The sequence below is a fragment of the Delphinapterus leucas genome, chromosome 2 (genome assembly GCF_059928025.1).
Source record: "Delphinapterus leucas isolate spDelLeu-1000000601 "Yukka" chromosome 2, BTC_Dleu_Yukka2, whole genome shotgun sequence".
NCBI lineage: Eukaryota > Metazoa > Chordata > Mammalia > Artiodactyla > Monodontidae > Delphinapterus > Delphinapterus leucas.
In genome coordinates, this window is record NC_143130.1 from 126,892,413 (window position 1) to 126,911,179 (window position 18,767).

General features: G+C 39.7%; 1 protein-coding gene across 1 annotated transcript in view; it reads right to left on the reverse strand.

Annotated features, from left to right (window-relative positions):
- Positions 1-18,767, reverse strand: part of LOC149750283 (uncharacterized) — a 105,288-nt gene that overhangs the window by 43,897 nt on the left and 42,624 nt on the right. Inside the window, exon 3 of the mRNA XM_089907653.1 lies at positions 4,240-4,290. The gene's annotated coding sequence lies outside the window, so the exon portion shown is untranslated. The remainder of the gene's footprint in view (positions 1-4,239; positions 4,291-18,767) is intronic.

The following is an 18,767-nucleotide window of genomic DNA, read 5'->3' on the forward strand; positions in this document are numbered from 1 at the left end:
GGAATAGCAGTGTTTTGGTATTTGGACTATGGGACTGTATTACCTAATTAAAACTATTTTTTGAAGAGAAAAAACAAAAACAAAAACACTGATGCCTGGTATCCTAACCCAGAGAATCTAATTCAATATGTCTCAGGTATAGCCTGGGTATTGAAATTTAAAATTTTCACCCCATTATTCAAATGTATAGCCACAGGCTCCTGAAATCCATACAAAGGGTTGTATCACTATATCACTGAATGATCTGGGAAAGATCTTTCTTTCAACAGTCAGTATTCACTCTGAGGCAGATACCGTGCTGGATGCTGGGACACAGATAAATAAGACAAGATCTCTATCCTCAAGGAGCTTACTTCTTCATGGAAGTGTCAGACATAAAACAGACAATCACAATGTCTTTAATAAGTCTTGTGATAGTGATATAACCCAGATGCCAACCACACTACCACCCCTTCCAGTTTAAAGGATGCCATTTGTTAATGGTCACCATATTCAGAATAGTTGGTCCTATTTTCTCCACAGCAGGGGAATTTTTCTCCAGGACCTCAGAGCTGTGGTTCTGTAGACTCTGCTGCCACTAGGAGCCAAGAGGGTTTCTCCATCACAGTCCACTCTGTAGGTAGATGCTCCCTTCCCTCTTGAGATCCAGGAGGAAATGAGAAACAACAAAACACCCTCCAGTAGACACTGTTCTTTGGCTACTACAGACATCCTCCCCACCCACCACTACCATTTCTTCCCTCTGTGTAACCAGAACATCAATTTTGTGTTTAGGTAAATATCAGGGAATTCAGGCTTCCCTCTGTGGGTCCAGGAGTTGAATCATGATCAATTTGTAGCAGTCATGGTAATAATTTCCCTTGACAGATAAGGTCTTTCCCAGCCACCTTTGTAACTAGTGGTGACAATGTGACACAGTTCTGGCCAATAGGATAGAAGGGGAAGTCTGAGAGTGGGTGCCTAGAAAGAGGTATCCATGATAGGAGAAAGAAAGGTTTTAGCCCTTTTCTCCTTTTTCCTGTCTTAAAAGAAAATGTAATGTCTGGAACTAAGGCAGACATCTTGAGACCATGAGGCAACAAGCACAAGCACAAAAAACAACATGCTGAGAAGAGTGAAAGAACCTGAGTCCTGAAACCTTACTGAGCCTCTGCTCCAGCCCAGGACAGACATCATCCTGACCTCTTTACCTTATGCAAAAAATAAAACCCTGTTTATTTAAGTTACTCTTCATTGGGCTTTCTGCTACTATCAAAATCATGATTAACTAATACACAGTCCTTCCTTCCTTGTCACTTTGTCCTTTGAGCCTCCAGAAGACTAACACATTAGAGAGCAATGTAATTACGAAGCTCTTTACTGAAGGGAAGTTCAAAAGAGAAATACCATGCAGGATGGACAAAATTAGCATCCCGGTTAATCTGGACTTTTACATGCACCATATAAGTGAGGCATCTCAAGATGTTGGCCTTCATCCCTCACAAGGAAGGTGACCACCTTGTAGTTCCCTCTGATTCTGATCAGGCCCACTGCCCTGAGGTTCACAGACCTGCTGTGGGTAGGGACAGCGTTGCAACTGTTAAACTAAAAAACTACATTTCCCAAGATCCCCTTCCCTGTATGGTTCTGAGGTAGGTTGTACAAAAGAAGAACTTGCATGAGATTTGAAAGGCAGGAGTAAAGCAGTGACCACTACTCTCTGAAGGTCATTGTTGATAGATACAGAGACGGGCAGATGTAGAAGGAACCAGCAGATTCTATTTTATCCTCACTCTCCTCTGATCCGTGTACAACTTTTCTTCCCAAATGCTGACATTTTTGACTGCAGGCCCACCACTGGACATTTGGCTGCAGGCTCACCAGAGGCAGTAGCTACACAGAGGCAAGAGCCCACCATAGACCTTCCTTTTCACAGTCCCACTCTGCTTGCTAGACATGCTTAGCTTCTCAAATGGACCAGTGAGTCATTTCTTTTCTGATCCAGCAACTCCCTTTCCAGATCTTCACTTGCCCATCTCTTCAACTGTATAGGTCTAATTCCTATAATAATTCCCTTATCCCATACGCTCTGCTCCCCTAACTGATATGCCTGGCCACCCACTCCCTACTTCACACGTATAAAAGCCATTCTCAATTTCTTCCTCACATCAGGTGGTGATATTACCCCCATCCTATTGCAGTTCTTTAACCAAAGCGAACATGTGTCCCCCAATTCTAGCTCCAGTTTTCCTCCTGCGAGAGTGGCAAGCCTGCTGATTCTCTTACTAGGGTACCAATTAAATAAGCACTTTTCTCAGTGACAAACATTAGCTTTCCCTGGAGACAAATAAGTCTCCAACGTAGAAAAAAGAACATTTCTCTGGTAGTAGCACTCTGGCTTGCCATGAAGAAACAACGGGCAACACATTTTCACTCAGAACACTGGGGTTCTGTTCAGCTGGGCTGCGACAAGGCAGAGAGAGTCACACAGCTGCATCCTGCCTCCCAGGTAATGGCCCCAGCTCAGGTTGTATCCTTTTGAGCTAGAGTCTCTCTCTCATGAAAAGGTTGGGGGAGGGAGTTATTTGGCAATCCTCCCACCACAGAGTGGGAAATGAGAAATCTCCAAAGATAGAGTGATATATGTAGCTGAAGAGGTCTAGAGAAGGTTTCACATGCATAGGTGGTTACGCTTTAGCTAGGGCCTAAGGCAGGGAGAATTATTTTCAAGGAGAGTATCCCCCGCTATCTGACTCAAATCATTCCTGAGTCCACGTATTAAGGAAGAGTGAGAATAAGAAGGGGATACAGCATTATCTGAGCCTACCCCAATTCCTGTTTCAGACAAATTGAAATGAAGAAGGAGAAAAGTTTTCACAGCAGTTCAGTAAAATATCAACCTTGTTTTCTTCCATAAAATTTCTAGCCACAAATTTTTAAACGCTAGAATCCAATGACTCATAACCCACAATCATTTTGTAAAATAATAAATGTTAGCACGGAAACCTCTTCACAACCATTTTTCTGAGGGGGAGACAAGAACTGCCATTTAGACCTTTCTTTCTCAAATTCCAAAGCTGCCCCAAAATGGGCATACCTTGACCTCCAGAATAAAAAAGTGACATCAAAAGCAAACTATTTCTCCACCGTCTTTTCAAAGGAAACAGCAATTGTTTAAAAATTAAGACTTAAATTTAGGTTTCCTTAAAGACAGACAGCACTTTAACATGTAAAAGAGATCATAAAGTTCTGCCGTAAAATTAACTTTCATCCCAGTGAACTTTTCTTAAGCTGCTGAAATATTGCCATGAAAGGTCAAATCGTTAGTAAACTCTAGAGAGCAAGATTGTTCAAATAACATTCAGATTGAAATCGGCAAATAATGTACTTTCCATTTGAGTAGGATGAGACTGGAGTGGGCAGAAGAGGATAAAATGCAGCTTGGGAAAGTCATTTAAATGTAACCAATATGGATCTCATTCAACAAACTCACATGTGAAAGAAAAATCACTTCTATTTACTATGGGTCAATATAATTTTTGGCCAGGAGAAAACCTGAGGCGCTCTCAGTGCTCCCACACACACTACCAGGGCTGAGCCAAGGCTCCACGGTCTTACCTAACACCAATGCAGAAGGAAGGTCACTCTAGACATTGGGCATCTGCCTGAACAGGTCATGCCCACGAGCTGATCTTCACGGTTTCCTTCAAATCCAACAGCCCTCTCCAGCTTTCTTGTCACAAATGGGACATGAGAGTCTGCTGAGGCTGGAAACCCAGCCCTGGGTGCTGTCTCCCTGCTCACACAAACTCCCCTCTTTAGTCTGGCTACACCTTTGGAACAGAGGCCAGAGCAGTGCACCCTACAAACCATACCCCACAGATCCCCTTCTCCTTTCAGTCTCAGATGGTATCCCCATGCTCCCTCCAGCTTCTCTGGGACACCCTGACTCTTCCCTCAAACCCTGTCATCCCTCTTTTTTAACAAAACACTTTGGTGGCTGCTACGGTCTGACTGTTTGTATCCTCCCCACCCACTTCTCCCCCCACCCCCCAGCCAAAACGCATATGCTGAAACTTAATACCCAATGTGATGGTATTAGGAAGTGGGGGCCTTTGAGACATGATTAAGTCGTGAGAGTGGAGCCCTCGTGAATGGGATTGAGCTCTTAAGAATAGAAGCCCCACAGAGCTCCCTGGCCACTTCTATCTACTGTGTGGGTTACAGCAAAAAGAGAGTCATCTAGAAACAGGTTCTTACCAGACACCAAATCTGTCAGTACCATGATCTTGGACTTCCAAGCCTCCAGAACTGTGAAAAATAATAGTTATTGTTTATAAGCCACTCAGTTTATGGTATTTTTGTTACAGCAGCCTGAATAAACTAAGACAGTGACTGATTAAACCCAGAATCTAAGTCATTACCTAAACTAAATTCCTCCCCCCAGAAGCCTCAATCCCTCAACTTTCACTCCTTTACTTGCTTTGTTTTCTTTATAGCACTTTTTTGAAAATCAGATATTTGTATTTCTAATTGTATAGCTCTTCTTATACATTTCTCCCTAGATATCTTTCTATTCATTTATATAAAATGTAAACTAATATCTAGAATAATGCGTGATCTGTGATAGACACTTGATAAATAGCCATTGAATAAGTGTTGAACACACAATTTAGCCACCAAACAACTAGTTTTCTTGTCTTCATGAGCAGAGAGGGTTTAATCACCAAACCCTCCCTGGAGGCAAAGGAAGATATTTGTTTCACATCCGTCTAGCACACTGAGTTGAAGCGGAAAAAAATACGTTTCCATGTTTAAAATAGTCTGAATGTTCTCCTCTTGCCACATATGTTTTCAGGATAAACGACTATTAGGCGGCCTCAGGTCTCCAGGAAGCTCTCATATTGTCCTGCAGCTAATTTGTTGCAGGCCTGAGGACCTCATTTTCTCCCCATGACGTGCAGTGGGAGAAACATGTGAAACCTGGGAGGAAGGGAAGAGGAGGAGGACAGAGGGAACTCCTGATCTTGCTGTTTATCCTCTACTTCTGTTATATTTCAATCATTAAAATATATCATGGGGTTCCAGGAAATTATATGAAAACCTTTTTGTTCAGAACAGTTAAACTAATCAGTTAAAGGAAGAAAATACATAAGAATTAAATTTAAAAAATTGTAATTGACAGATGGGAAAGTAATAGTCAAGAGGAAAAGGTCTGTTAAAAAATATATTCTCATTAGTTGACTTTTATCTAGTCTATAGAAAAGTAGGACTCTATTTCACAAAAAAATGAGATGTCATGTCTCTTTATCACTGTGTGATTGCACTTATAATGCATTCATCAGGTTTGTTGACTCAAGTCATTACATCCTAATATGGATTAGCTAAATTGTTGGGAACACAGATGCGCACTCCAAGAGAGCATGAATTTTAAAATTCAATTTTATATTACATTTCTTGAGAAGTTTTTACTGTGATTTGAAATCCACCCTGGAAGAGCATAGTAGAATATTCTGCCCATTTGTATTTTATGTGACAAAACCAACAGGTTCACCATTTATTCCTAACTAAAATTGAATTGTCAGAATTGCAATAACTGTCAGCCTCTAAAGAGCTTATCTCATGTCTCACAGTTTAATTGGATTGTTTTCTGAAACAGTCTTTCCTTTTCAATTTCATAAAGACCATAAATGCTTATATTATTGTTCTTATATTATTGTTCTTTAGTCATAGTGGCCTAAGATGACCCTGCTTTTCCTTCTAATCCAAAATTCAAGTAAACTGCAACTGTGGAACCATTTGACATCTTTCCATCTATGACTGCATGAATAAGATAAGAAGGACCTTAATAAGGAAAGCAATTAGTGAATCATTTACATTTGCAAGTGATCAAAATCATAAAGTGGCAAAGCAAATTTCATTTGACAAATAAATGATTCTTAAGCTATGAACCTGAAGCTGGACCAGTTATCAAAACATCAAAGCACAAAATGACAGCAGGCATTATTTAGTCATGCCAAACTCCCAACTGTAAGTGCTCTGACCTGAGATAGCCCTGGGGTAGCAAATGAACTACTCAACAAAATTTACTCTAAAGGAAGTGTATATAAGTGATGAATACTTCTTGGGCATTAAAAACTAAAATAAGATTATACTGGAAAAACTGTCATCCATAAATACATCATAATTTGTTGAAGCCCTAATCATGCTTGGCACTATATTAGGCGCTATGGTAATACAAAAATTTTTAAACTTGGTTTAAAATATCGTTATAGCACAAATGTAAAAAAGAAAGCAGAAAAAAGGTTTTAAATATTCTTTTATCATCAAAACGTATGTCATAAAGAGTAGAATCCAAGCAGCACATCTAGATACACATATAGCTACAAATATGATTTCAATTATACACACACACACATACACACAAATATTAATTAACAGCAACCATCTCTGGGTGGTGGAATGAGTAATTTTCACTTTATTCTTTATACCTTTACAAGTTTACAAAATACTGCAATAACTGCATATTACCTTGGTAATCACAGACATAAAAGCATATTTAAGTCATCTTAACTCTCTAAATGATATCTACCTAATCTAGGATTCTTATATCCCAACTATCAAAAAGATGCTTTATATACTATATATTAAATACATACTAAACCTAGGGTATTAAGACTATAACCTCGTCACAGCATCCGGGAAAATGTAATTCATCCCCTGCCCTATTTATTACTCTCATGAGAATCTGAAGCTCCCCACCCCTCCCCCACCAACACACACACCAGAATGCAGGCAAGCAAATTCTCCATTTCTTTACACTTGGAAGGCAATATCTAAATCACAAAATCTTCATTAGATAATTTTAGGTAAGACACCCTTGAGATACCTCCAAATTTCACTATAGAGGACTACCATCTGCCAATCAAGGGCCAGGTTAGGCTCTTTAGAGGCCTAAATAAACATTGAAGATATTAGATCCTTCATATGTAATTTTTCAAAGTGATACAAAAATCACATATACACTAAAATTAAAGTCACCTCTGTTTAAATGTTCTACTTACAAAGTTTGGGTTCAGAATTCTCTTTTCAGTAGTGGAGGCAGATGGTTTTTTGCTGATGCCCTAAGCAAGTCCATTCTCTATCCTTTGCCTAATCCATCCGTGCACTTAAACACTGATCAGCTCTGCTCCCCTACTCAATTCTGCAGTAAAAGACTGCAGGTTAGGGAATTGAATTACCAGCCCATTCTCTATTCGTATAAATATCCCACCTCAAAAGTCAAGGTTTTCAAATCAACAATAAAAACACATTTTGTAAATTCTTTTTCTTCCTGTCTGAAGCACATCACACAAAGCCCTTTCTACAAGGTCAGATGCCAACTCATACGTCACTCCCCTTGTTTCCATCCCTTACAAAAGTATTCGTTTACTCACAAAACAAACTAAATGAAAGACTTGAATTGAATAATTTGGAATAACTTATCCCAATCTAGCTATAGAAACACCTAAGTAATGATAATTAAAATATGTAAGTATGTATGTTTGTTTATATATGTTTTAGACATTTTAAGACTTGATTTTGAATTAAGAAAGATGCTACCAACAGAGAGCTCGTGTTTCAGGAAGCAGAGACTTCAGAACGAAAACCAAGACTGAATCCCGCTGTCTGAAATAATTGATTGTCAGCAGCTTGAGACGGGTTTGTATTGTACTCCATGTTTAAGTGTTAGCAACTATAAATTTTCAAGTGTAGCTAACACCTAAAGAGAAGGAGAGAGCTTTCAGTGCTACTATTTAAGTTTAATTGACAATAAAGAAAAAGGGAAATGCAGCTTTATTTGTAATCTGAGAGACCATACACACAAAAGAGAATATGTTTCTACCATTATGCTCTCATAGTAGCAGTAACTAAAGAATTCAGAACCAAGGGGTTCAGGAATTCAAGAGTCCATTAGGTAGACGGAAGTATTACATCTACAGACACTGGCCTCCCTTTCATTTGAGATGGATGTTTGTTACGTGTCCTATTTAATATGGAATAAATAAGACACACTGCGGGCCCCAGGTCATCCAGAGAGGGTCTGCAGCTGTCACCTTCATTGCCACCTTAGCTATGAGGCAGAACTGCCAGACAATTTTTTCTGTGTGGCTCTAAGATATCTTCAAGTCATACCTTCAAAAGGGACTGACAGGTAATTGCCTCTAACCCAATTCTCTTTCATCACCAAATGGATTTTGAAATATAATTCAGACTTTTTTTTTGTTTTAATCCAAAAAAACTGCTTTCAGAAATGCATTAGCACACATAAACGTTGTTTTATTAATGTATACTTATACTAGTTCAGCCTCCATGTATGTGTTTATGTTGTTATTATCAGACTGAGTCCATAAAGAGGGCTGACTTTATACTTAGGCAAAATCCAGGTTGCCACCTGGTATAATGTGAGGTGTATGCTAAATGGCTCAATTTTTCAAAATTACTCCTCTTTGCCATGAAGGCTAGAAAGTTCCACCATTTAAAATTTGCTGAATACCGGAGCTTCCTTAGAATACCCTTGGAGACAATTATAATTCCCAAGAACTAGTCGTTAAACAATATAAAGCCAGTTATTTATAAAAATAATTTTTCATGTACAATAAAAGTGTCTAAAATTTTCTATTTGATTAGAGACTATAAGTTATTGGACTTCCTTATCAATGAACAGTTTAAAAACCAAAAAAGAAAAAAAATAACCAATCACTTATATTGAAGTATCAACACCAGAGCTGCCAAATTCAATGGGCTTTTCTCTGTTCTTATCTTATTCTACTTTCCAGTACTATTTTCCAACATCAATCCCTCTCATCTCTGTTTCCATGACTCCAATCCCTCCAGGTTTTCTCACTGGTCATTTCTCTTCCATCTACTTCCTGGCTCTTCCTCTAAATTTTGAAGTGCCCAAGGGTTATTCCTGGGCACCCTTCTCTGTCTTCATTCTCTAAGTGATCTCATCAATTTTCATAGATTTATAGACTATTCGAGTGTTAGTGATTCCCAAATTTATATCTCTAGCTCAGACCTTTTTCTCTGAGCTCCAGACTCAGACAAAAACAGGCCATTTGAAACCTTTAGTCGCAGGTCTTACAAACCTCCCAAACTTTACATATTCAAAATGGGAGTTTTCGCCATTTTATCTATCAGTTGAACAGGGTAGCACCAGCATCCCATCCAGTTACTAAAGCCAGAAACCAAAGAGTCATCCCTGAATTCCCCCCTTTCTCTCATGCCTTTCAACCAAACATAGATCTTGACTCTACCCACACGTCTTTTGTTGCTCTGTGCCCGTAGCATACCAGGTGACAATTACCTCTTAGCTAGATTCCTGCAACTGCCTCCTCCTTGCTCTCCCTTCTACCACTGCCCCACGCAGAAGCAAAAGCAACCCTGACACATACTTTGAACCAGACATTTCCTTTCTTAAAACATTTCCATGGCTTCCTGGTTCACGTGGAATAAACCTTCCCACAATGTCTTATAAAATCAAACCCTCACCTATGTCTTCATTACTCTCCACCTTTGCTCTGAGACCTCCAGCCACTCCCACTGTAGCTCATAAAGCTCTTTTCCACCTCAGAACCTTTGCATATGCTAGTGGTGTGGGTGGATTCCAGATATATTTTGGAGATGAGTTTAAGAACATGAGAAAAAGGGGAGATTCAAGGACAACTCCTGATTGGTCTTCCACTCTTCACATGACTCTCCAGGTGCCTAGCTCCTTCTCATCCTTTATAGCTCAGCCAGCCCTGAACACCATTCAGCTCAATCCTATTGACGCTCTGAATCTGTCCCCTGTCAGTCCGTATCCCTTCCATCAGGATTGGTGGAACTTCCAGCATAGGAGCAGGTACAGACTGAGGAAAGGCTCTGCCAGGTGATGTGGGACAGTGAGCCCCAGGTCACTGTTGTAGCAGGTATGAATTGAAGAATCATCAACAAGATAGTAACCCCAAAAATTAGACTATACTTATTATACAACTGTATATACTTTTTTGGCTCTGAATTCCCAATCTGCCCACAATAGATCATTTAATCTATTCTATTCTGATAAACACAGTCAAACATAAGAACTTTTTTAGTCACTTTTAGTTTGAAACTTGGTCCTCCTCTTTCAATGAAATTCAAGTACTATCTCAGTCACTATTCACAGCTCAAAGTTTTCTCTTTGAGTTTTCTTCGCCCACTAAACTCCTAGACGAACCAGCCCGTGGTGCATCCTGGCAGCAAGTCAGTAAAGACAGAGAGCCTGCGTATAAGAAACATGATGCACAGCTTGTTCACAGTCCATTTTCTTCTGGTCCTGGCTGCTGGCATCCCCACTGATCTGGCTTCTGGTGCTGGTGGTGTCCGGTCGCTGGCTCTCTTTTATGGCTGGTTTGAAGGCTGTTGAGCATCCATCCTGGCAGTCTCTCCATAACCTCTTAGTGTCAGAAGAAAGGTTGTGGTTTGCCAGCTCAGCTCCCAGTTAGTTTTCCACAAAGCCTCTGTATTGGGTCTCTTCATCCTACTGGAAAGCCTTGGAGGTAGTAAGCCAGTCTACAGCCTCAGGTTATTTTCTTTAGCCTGCTCTAGACCTCAAGGAAACCTATTAATATCAACTCTGACAAGCTCAGCTCCATAGGAATCTAGGGACTATCTTTGCCTCCTCTGACAGGCTGCACCCTGCCAGTTTTCTACTATCCCTCTCCCAGTTCCAGGGGTGGGTTGTGCCTATATGTTCTGCCTCTCAGAGAGCTCCAGACAAGAAGATAGCACCAGTGCCTATAGTAAATACCTCAAATTCCAAAAGAGAATTTTGGGGGGCCCTAACTTTAAGACAGGATGGACAGGTAGAACATTCTCCTCTCCTCGCATGAGACGGTGGGAAGGCACAAAACATCTAACATTCATGTTCCGTAAACTCTTCCCGACCACACTGAGTTATCATTACAATCACTTTTATATCCCAAAAATATCTGTAGCCTCCTTTTCCAGTACAAGGACAGTTTCCTTTATTTATATATTGTCTAAGAAGGATGATCATAATGTGTAGGGTTAATATAACACATCTTTATATCATTCTTTAATTTGGCTGCACTAGCAATAGCTTGGGAGAGCTGAATTATAGAGTTACGGTAATAATCATCCCTAGATTCATGCATGTTACTATTATAGTAACAGAACTATGATAAACTAAGTCATAAATGTATAACCTTAAACCAGTAAAGAAGAAAATTATGACAGAACTTGTTATTAGATGAATGTAACAATAGAGATACAAATGTTCTTTTGTACCAGCCCCAACCTCTGGCAATTTGGGCCCCACCCAGCAAGTAAGTGGGAACAATTTGGAATGTTGAAGTTGATAAGTCCCCAAGGGTAAGGCAGTATGACCGACATCCTGAGACTAGTACCCCCCTGAGCTGTATCCTCAGGAGCCATGAAGTGTATAAACCTAAAGTGCTCACTCTTGCCTCAGAGGTGAGTGGAGGAAAGCACATTGAAAATATTCAGCCCTGTTGGTTGAGAGGCTACAGCTTTCTTCAATGGTATTTGGGTTTGGCTCCAGAAATAGCAAAACTTATCATGAATGAATGGAATGAGCCATTAAATATTTTGAATACATGGAGGCATTTGATCCTGCCTCAGAAACATCACCCATTTATCCATGATTCCTGTCTCTCCCCTACTCTTCTCTACCCATGACAACATATAACTAGGAATTAAAAAAAAAAAAAAATCTCTGCAAGTATGCTTCCAAACAATTCCTCCTTAAGCCATCAACTTTTTTTAGCCTAACAATAGAGTGTTTACATCCTGTGTTTCTGCGTGACCCATGTCTATCTGAATGCACCAGGGGATGGGAAAGATCTTTAGGTTATAAGTGAAAGAATCTGATGAGATGACCCCTAGGTGCATAGATTCATACTTTGAAATACTTTCCTATCGCACGCAAGTTGTCACTAAGAATGAAGCCACCAGCTTTGCTTTCCATTTCCTGATATCATACTCAATGACCTCTGTTTTAGGGAAAGTGACAAAGGGCCAGAAGAGTTCAGTCTCACCCAAGCAGCTTATGTGACAGCTATTGGGATTGTTCAATGTAAATGTGAGGAGAAAATGGCACTTAGGAGCAGGGCCTGGATCCACAGATGAGAGCTTGAGTCTTGTCACAGGGTTAGAGAAAATGGTGAGGTTATTGAATGAGGACCTGACATTTGGAGATTCATCAGTTCGAATCCCTTTTTCAGTTTCCAAAGCAGAGCCAAAGAAGTGGGCAACGCTATCAGGGTGATGCTTTCCAATACTCTTCCAACCTTCGTGGAGCTGATGTAAAGGGCTCTATTCCACAGAACTGGGTTCTTAGTTTACTTAGCAAAGGATACTGAAACTAAGCTAAGGCAAGGTGATAAAGCAGAAACACAACTACAACTTCCCAGGCCTGACCCAGGTTCCAAACTGGGGCACAGGGTTCACTTCCCTACAATACCCAGTATGATACTAGTCAGTCAAATTCTTAAGGATGGTTGAAAGAGACACACACACTCACATGAAGGGATGAAAAAATAAGAAGGAAAGGTGTTAATAGAACAGGAGACGCTTTGAAAAAGGAGACCATGCCTACATGGCAATTCCACAAGCTTTATATGCGAAGAGCTAGTGGGCATCCTCCAGCAGACCTCAATCCGACACAGCAGCAGCATTTGCACACTGGACCCAGTTAAGTGTCCAGGGCAAAGATGGATCACTGAGCCTGGGATGGCACTGCCAAGAATGAGGACTGCTTTTTAACAATGGGACAAAAAGGATCCAGGAGGAAACCTTTCTGCCAAATTTCAGGGTTGGCCCCAGACCCTTGAACAAGTGCATTACATAGAGAAACTACACAAGAAGCTACTCTCCGCCACACTCTGACCTGTGTATGATGCAGAATATATTGCTTTAGCCTGAACTGAAGGGCTTCATGTGTGATACTAGACATGTTTGACCAGCTAACAGCATATCTGCCTTTTGCACAACACACTACCCCTCCCTTCCTTGACATAGGGGTGGTGCATGGCCTTTACAGACAAGAAGATAATACCCACAGCAATCAAAAACAAGGGCATGTTTTTACCCCTTATAGACTTGAGTCTTAACAAGCCTTCTTTCTTCTTGGACATATTACAAGGTACATATTTTTTCATTCCATAAACAACAACCAAAGAGAGATAAAGCAAACAGTCAGTTTGCTTATAGAACTCAATTTTTTTTTAAAGCAAACGGTGAGCACCTACATTTTGTGAAGCATTTTAGGAAGACTTTTTTTTAAATAGCACCAATCTGAAAATCAAATGGTACTTCCAACTAAAGCCCTCCAGGATTTTGTCATTTTAGAACTGAAAGTACTAGAGGATGTTAGGGACAGATGGTCTCAAAAGGATATCTGAAACTGGTGCTCCCAAGAATGAGAATATGATTGCTCTTACAACCTCTTGCCTAAAACATCACAGTAAATTCCAAATTGGTGTCCCTACCTCCTACCCACTGTCTCCTCTCAGATCCATTTTTCCCAGGCTGTCAGAGCCATCTGTCTAAAAAAATCAATCTTAGCATTTCACTTCCTCCTTTTTTCTTCCCTCAATAAACTTCCATAAAGTCCAAACTTGTTATCATGGATTCCCCAAGCCTTTTATCATCTGGTTCTGGCCCCTCTTTCCAATCTCATCCTCTCCCCTGCAAAGGCTAGAATATCTCCCTGAACTACAAATGAGAAGTTTGGAACATGCTATTAATTTTGTTATAACTTCATATTGTCTGTGGCAGCTAGGACAATAATATGGTAACTCTTTCCCAGAAACAGTCTTGTCAAAACCTCAAAGGAACCAATGGTTAGACTCTGATCCAAAACATAGCCCTTAAATTAAGAAGCATCCTCATTGCTTTTTAGTAAAGTTACATAAAATATTATTTGTGCCACAATGAAGGAGATTCAGGCCAGAATTTTAATGAATATCATAAAATCCGCTGAGAATAAGCAGTGACCACAAACTCTAACCTAATACTCCTCTGGGTTGTGATAATGTAATGGTTCAAAAATAGATCCTGGGGTCTTATGCTGCCCTTGTTCTCTCTGAACGGTCCCCATAAATAGATTTTTCAAAGTAGACAATCTGGTTTGGGCTCAGAAAAAGGAGATGAGAGGATGCTACTCTCCTTTCTGGCATGCCCACCACCTAGTCTGGACCCTCTTGCTGCTTAGTGCCAGACCTGCTGCATTGTGCACCATGCATCATAGTTCACCTTCTCTCTTTGTCTCCCTCCCTCCGTGCCCAATGTGATTCACATTCTCTCAGTGTCTACTCCCAACTAGAGGTTGATTGGATTATTGGTCCCAAGTGTTCCCCTGTTGTAGGATTATACATCCACACTGTTTGCCATGTCACTTTGTAGTGCCCTCCCACTATGGGTAAAATATACTTTCCTCCCCTTTGATATTGGCTTTGCTCTGGTCATTGAATGTTAGTGGACATGACGCGAGCCGAGACCTTAACTATACTTGCATAGTTTGGTTTGTACTTTTGTGCTCCTGATTTGCCATGAGACAAATAACAGGTAGTGGCTGGTCCAAGGAGAATGAGAAAATTTGGGTATATGCAAATGCAGCTGATCCCAGCAAAACCCAGCAAAGCCACAGACAACCCACAGCCCTATGAGCAAAAATATATAAATGTTTGTCTTTGCAAAACACTGAGTCTCTGAGATGGTTTGTTACTCAGCATTATTGTGGCAAGAACTAAATAATACCCTAGCCAATAAACTAATTTTCATGAGGGCAATAATGATCAATATTACCTTCCATAGCCAGGCTTTTATATATGGAATGGAAACAATAAAAAGAACCTAACTCAAACAGTTAGAGCAAGAAATAAATGAGATAAAAATTGTAAAATCCTTAGGTAGGGGATGGCCCACAGAAAAACACAACAGAGTAATTTTGAGGTTATTTGATTAATCTGTTACTTTCCCAAGTTTACTTGTGTTTTCAAATGTTTTCCCCAAATAGGATGGTTGAATTTATAAGTTCAGCTTCTAGTTGAGGCCTCTAGATACTCTGCCCACTAATAAGCCACAATGCCTATTTGGGAAGGCCCACTGTGAAAAAGTTCAGGGATAGCTGAAAGAGGAGGGAGAAAACACAAAAGCATTTACTTGGAAAATTAGGGAGGCAGAATACACTTTAGAGGACATTCAGGCCAAAGAGTCTCCAATGAGATAAGTAGCTTGACCAAAATCCTAGAACTTAGCGTCCTTTTAGCCCTCTCCTGACTTACACAGCCAAGATAAGCCTTAATAAGCTCTTCCTGGCACTATGCATTTGCCTCCAACAAAGCTTCTGATCTGACCCACAATGGTCCAAAGCTGACCTTTGAAGAAAGCATTACTATATCCTAGGAATATAGAAGGACTTGGTCAGAATTATCACTGATTCCTCCAGCTCCCTTTCTAAAGGAATCTATTTCTTTCTAAATTCTGGGTAAATATGACTGTCAAAGCCAAAATGCTTCCCATAAAAACCTTGCCCTTTTCTCTTTTTAAGTACTTTAAGTGATTTGAACAAAACCCCTTTATGCTCAGTTACACAGTAGTTTTACCTACAGCATTTTAAAATAGGACAGCAGTTTAACCCAGAGGAATGAATATCTAATGGTGAACCTGGAAGCACTACAGCAAGTGAATAGTGGAGAGAGATTTGAGGGGGGGAGGAAGACTTATAAAGCCCTGCAAATCACAGCAAATATTCTTTACTTGTTTCATCTAGTGACCAAGCCAATCATGGTGGCTGAATCAGGACAAATGTACAGAAAGATTTCAATTGGTTTCTCAAGAACCTGAAAAATCATGCTGTGCTTTTCCTCTTATAAAAAGTAACAGGTGGGCTTCCCTGGTGGCGCAGTGGTTGAGAGTCTGCCTGCCGATGCAGGGGACGCAGGTTCGTGCCCCGGTCCGGGAAGATCCCACATGCCGCGGAGCGGCTGGGCCCGTGAGCCATGGCCGCTGAGCCTGCATGTCTGGAGCCTGTGCTCTGCAACGGGAGAGGCCACAACAGTGAGAGGCCCGTGTACCGCAAAAAAAAAAGTAACAGGTGAGTAGTTTTCATCACCCCCTGGGCATCAAGGTTCTGAGTCCTGCCAACATGTATGTCTATTCTGAAGGAATCTAACGTTTTTCTATAAGAAAATGAAAGGACATTTATTGGGCACCTACTATGTACTCTGCTAGGGGACTTACAATGTTATAAAGTAGGTACAGGGCCAGCTTCATGGGCATGTTGCAAGCACAGTCAGATACAGCCCTGCTCTTAAAAGCTCTGTTGTTGCCTTCTTGAAATTCTTAACGATTTTAATTTTGAGCATGTTTTGTAAGTGAAGTTCAGTGGGACAATGGGGGATGCATATGAGCAGAAACAAATACATGCATGTGTCAGCTATAATTTGCCACTCCACTCACACATAGCCTTCATGGCTTCCATAACATGCGTATTTCACTTTGAGTCTCACTAAAACACAATGCACAGTGGTTCCACCAGAATTCTGTGCTCATGTTCCTTATGACACATCTATGTGTGTGTAAGCAGGGTCACTGACAGATCACAGTTCATGCTTTACCCTTTTGAATGGGGCCTTGCTTGGAACACAAACAGAAGGTAATGGTGTTCTAAGAAACATGAACAACCAAGGAACCCAACCATATCCTTTTTTAATCATGTTACTTCCCAGTACCACTAATGCTAAATATGATGACATAGTAAAAATGGGAAAGATAAGGCCACCAACAGTTGAGTTCATTTCAGACCTTTCTTCATCAGTAAGCTAGACATAGAGTGTATTGGTATAATATGCACATATAAAGAAGTGAAATTAAAAGTTAGTTTTGTGCAGCTTTTTTCCCCACTATTCTGGTAAGAATGAACTATATATGCATGAACAACCTATGAAATACCAATGATTCCACATACAAATTAAATGCCTTTATGCTTGCATTTACAATTATATATTGTAAATATATATTGGCATTATACAATATAAAGATGAATGGTAAAATTCATGATAATAATTTGAAATTTAATTTTTCTGAACTTACAATGATTATACCATTATGTTTTATAAGTTATAAAATATTTATAACGGAAAAACGGCTTTATATATCACTACTTTATAGCACTTTTTTTTCCTGCTTTTTGGACAAGGAGCCTGGCAATTTCCTTTTGCTATAGCTGGCCCTGAGGTGGTACTATTATCCCTCATTTATATGAAAAAACTGAGGCTCAGCGAGATTAAGTAGCTTTCCCAAGATCACAGAACTAGCAACTGGCAGACACCAAGATTCAAACATAAGTCTGACTCCAAAGATACTGTTCCTCTACCATTTCATACTGCATCAAAAGGGCAGGTGGGAAAGGACCCAAGAGAAACTACAGGCTTGGGGCTAAATCTTTTGCTTCAACTGCTGCCCAGGTAAACTTGTTTGGAGCAAAGATTTTGTTTAAGAACTATCCCACATACCACAAAGTAGCTGTAAGGTTAAGAAGGCTGTTTTAGGAAACTTCTAGCATTCTTTTCACTAATCTGTGATCTGGTTTCTCAACTTAGTAGGTCTACAGACTTGAGATCATCAATTCAAATAGAAGTTTACCATGCTCAGTTGTCAAACAAGAACCTTCAGTTTTCTTTCAAACTCTCTTTTTTTCTAAATCCCACACATTTCTAAATTTCATATATTGAGTCACATGAAAATACTTTATTTAATTTTTTATACTATGTCATAATTACCAACTAAACAGTCCAAGGAATCATGTTAATGTGACTGTAATACAAATTTTTCTAATGACTTCTGCCCAGTTCAACTTTTTGCTCAATATTTCATAAGCATCATGTTGTCCACAAGATCTTGGGCCGCTAACAATTTATCTTCTGGCTTCAGTAGGCATTTTCTCACATTCACAGCAACGGCTTCTAAGGCCCCTCTCTCAACTTTCCCAGTAGCATTTACAAAGTCATAGTCAGCAAGCATATATACTAATAATAGTTAAGGGATCATAATTCTTTGGTACCTGTAAATGGTACCACATCTGCAAGGGGAAATGTGTTTCTAAAGTTAGAAAATACAAATTAGGATAAAGATTTTTCCTTTTATCTTCTTGAAATAGAAGTCACCATCCATGTATTTGAGTTATTTGTGTATATACATACACACACACACACACACACACACACACACATTCACTTTTTCCCTCTAGAATTGTGAAGTTGCTGCCACAGCTAGAAATGTGAAATATCTGTGTCAAAAATTTTATCACAGCAACTCTTCCTTTGAGATTTTCAGAGAATTGAATATAATTTATAGATATTTCCAGACATAGAACACAAATAATGCTGTCAAGAAAATTGCCTCTAAGAATGGTGCAGCAAAGATGTTACTGTCAGAAAAACAATGAATTCTTCAATGGTAACTTCTATAATACCTTCCTGAAAGTGTAGGAATAACACTACATAAATATTCTTATCTGAACAACCTGAGAAGACATGCATAAGCATAAACTGTATTTATAGCTTTAAAAACTGCACTACATGAAGTCCTGAAAAATATTTCTTTTGATTTTTTAAATCCATGGAGTCTCACTGCTAGCCAAAGAATAAAACAAAAAGTGGAAGATGCAAAGACACACAACTAGGAACTTTGAAACAAACCTAAATGTAGTCCATCATCATAAAATGGTTTTAATTTTT